Source organism: Olea europaea, chromosome 12, assembly GCF_002742605.1.
Source record: "Olea europaea var. sylvestris chromosome 12, O_europaea_v1, whole genome shotgun sequence".
NCBI lineage: Eukaryota > Viridiplantae > Streptophyta > Magnoliopsida > Lamiales > Oleaceae > Olea > Olea europaea.
The window spans coordinates 11,358,073-11,361,498 of NC_036248.1; the positions used below are offsets into that span (position 1 = coordinate 11,358,073).

Sequence of the window (3,426 nt, forward strand, 5' to 3'; positions counted from 1 at the left end):
AACAAGAAATGAAAGAAAAATGCGTTAGTTACATGAGCAATTTTTATTAGTGGGTGGCACAGAGACTTATATGTGGAAGATCTATCTGTGTTTATACCATGTTAACTAATTCACCTAACAACTTAACTTTGTTGCCACTTTATTTATATTTAGTCTTCACCAGTCAGAAACAGGACATACTGCTTGGTATGGCTTGCTTCGAGTCCTTACATTAAGCTACAATCCTGCAAAATATATGTAATAGCTGTGACAGAGCACTTGTCTATTGGTTAGAAACAGACTCGACTACTTGAACATGAGATCAAACTCTACTTGGATTTTCCTTTCATGAATACAGAGTAAAGGAAAAACAAATGGTTGTTAGAATTGGAAAACGCATATATCATCTGTTATATTATTGATTGACTCTGGCTCAAAGTGAAGCAAAATTGAATTTTTCTCCAAACTAGGAATTTTTGAGATGGAAGTTTAGCCCGCCATCTTGAATAAAGCTGTTCACAATTATCTATATGAGCTGGTGGATAACATAACTTTGAAGTGAATGTTTGATATCGTCTAATTTTCTCTACCAATCATGAACTGAGATCAGGAAAAATTGTTAAAAGAGAGATGTATAGATGCTAAGCTTGAGCCACAGAGACTAACCAGTGACAAATAAAGGAAAAGGGCAATGAAGTAAGAAATCCGGGATCCATAATCAAAAGAACCTTGAATCTTCGCCCAAGCCATAGAAGCAACACTAGGTGCAGCAACAAAAAGAAAGAACACTGGCTGGAGTTCCTTCGGTAGTGTCTCATTGGTTGGAAGTGTCTGATAGAGAGTCACAAATAAGACTGCGTAATGAGCCAATCCAACAGCAAAGAAAAATATAGGCCCTTCTTTGAGCCCCATGGATGCACCGAGCAAAGCCCCAACAAAATTTCCAACAACTGAGAGATGATTGGAGGGGTTGGCCACACGAGAAAGCCTTCTTGTCCTCCCAACATCCACCGTCCATATATCTTAATCTTGAGGCAAAAGATTGGAGTCATATGAATGTACCATAGAGATTTGTGAAGATTTTGAGAAACCGATGGTGGAACTCCAAGAGCCAAAAACAAAAGCGCAATCCATGGAGCAAAAAAGAAGTTGACACATATTGGGTGGTACTACTCACGACGTAGAGCTTCAAAGTAGAAAATCACTTTCAGACTATAAATGAAAGAGACAGCTGCTACAAGAGCAACAGATATGCACCACAGTACAAGATTTGCATCCGGGCTTACATGGAGGAATTTCATGGAAGTAGAAGTGGCTAAGGTTTTCCACATAATGGCTTGGCTGCTAACACCTAGACAGATACCAAAAGAAGAGATAGGATAACGTAGAAGGAATGGCCACATCTTGTCTTCTGGAAGAAGTATTTCTTCAGAAGCCTGTTAAGGAGAAAATCAATGTTAAGCTTAAAAACACAGCAACAACTCCTTGGAGATATCCATGTATATGGATAGAAGGATAAAATCACACCACAGTGACATTGGCAGAGAGGATTGGTAAGTTAAATCTTGTTTATTATAATGTTCAGTCCTACCTATTATGGTGTACCTAGCATGCACTAGAAGTGTATTATTTGGAAGTAGAAACAAAGAAATTTCACTGAAGGCATTGATAAGCCACATAAGACGTCCACAGCGTATCATTTGACATCTCGCTTACATGAATTTTTCTCAGTAAAAGATCCTGAATTTTTCTCTACCAATGAATAGCACTGCCAAATAACTAAATCAGATAATAATCGAACTTATGAAGAATATTTCAGCAAGGCAAAAGTATTATGTCATATATGCATAATATATTGCACATGATTTATGATATCTTTTGGGGAGAACATGCTGCTAAGTATTTTCATTAACTTCAATCTTTAAAATATATTCCATATGCATCTGCTGCATAAAAATCTTCAAAAGAAAAAAGAAATATATATAAAGAAATTGCCATGCACCAAAACGGAAATTTTCTTCTAAATGGTTAGTACCTAAGCTTTGCAAGTATGACCATTCAACTGTTAAGGAAACCATATGCATTAAAACAACAATTGAGCAGTAGAAAAAAACATACTCGTAGAGTATCCAATTCCGGTCCTTGCAAGGCATCAAAATATCGATCCACAGGTAAAGCTTCAACTTCTGCAGGATGCTGAGACTCGACATCTTGCACAGTTTCCGGATGTTTTCCTCGCAAATTCGATATCTGTCTTTCTAGTTTACTCGACCATGTCTTAAATGGGTCGAATGGTCTATTTTTCAGCTTGTAAATCATGGGATTTCTTAGTGGGAGCTCTGGAGGATTAGAAACTGATCCATTTGCGATGGTCTCGTTCAATGCAGAACCTTTTGGCATTGGTTGAGAATAAAATTTTGTCTTCGTTGTCTTCTCGGATGTAGCAGCTGAATTCGGAATATCATCTCCCGCAATTACTACATCTTTATCTAGGGAGGGAATTTCTTTCTTGTTTTCAAGATGAGCTCCCAAAGGAGAAGGTGGCATGCTAATAGAAACAAAATGTGTAATCTTGGAATGAGAAAATTTATTTTGACCTTCTGCAGCAGTTGATTCAGTCCCCTGTGATTGAATAACAAATATAGGCATCAACAAGATAGTGCAGTGGCGAATTTAGACTCACTGAAACTTTATAGCAATTTTCTATCGATAAAGAAAAAGGATTGTACTTTTATATATCTAAAATCTTGGTGCATCTGAGGTTTTACAACTTACCACATCCGAGGAACTGAAAGAATGAAAGCTGGATAATTTAAGCCGATTTTCTGCATCATCGTGATGCATTACACAATCAAAACCAGCCACCTCGTGTGCAGTAGTGACTTTGATTACCGCGGGAAGTACTTCAATGCCATCTTCCTTTGCCAAATAAGTTGTTTTGCTCTTTTCCATAGCAAGACAATAGCACCTATATGTATGTACACAGGATTCTCATTATAGATGAACTCTAAGCTTTTCTTATGAGAGCAATAACAAATCGAGCAAAATCACCCCCATAAAAATTTCTATCATATACTAGGAATATTAGATCATATACGGTTGAGGGGATAAGCATATACTATGATTAAGCTCTAGACAGTTGAAGAATTGTAATAATACTAGAATATATACAAACCATGGCTTTAGGTTATAAATATAAAGACAAGGGTAAAGGCAACCGATGCTACCAGTTATGGATAAAATTATAAGCTACCAAATGCTGGTGTCAATTCCCAAAAAACTAACAATGTAATTCTCCAAACCTATTTGATTCAATGTGCCATATGGGGGCTTAAAACAGTTAATATTAAAATCTAATGCCAATGATAAGCAGAACAAATGTTTCACCAAATTTGTCCATTTTCCTCTAGAACAGAAATAGCTGGTGAATATATGCTGCTGATCTTG

General features: G+C 36.7%; 1 pseudogene; it reads right to left on the reverse strand.

The window, feature by feature from the left end:
- Nucleotides 1-9: 9 nt before the first annotated feature.
- LOC111405624 lies at nucleotides 10-3,039 on the reverse strand (annotated as a pseudogene).
- Between the last annotated feature and the right edge of the window lie 387 nt (nucleotides 3,040-3,426).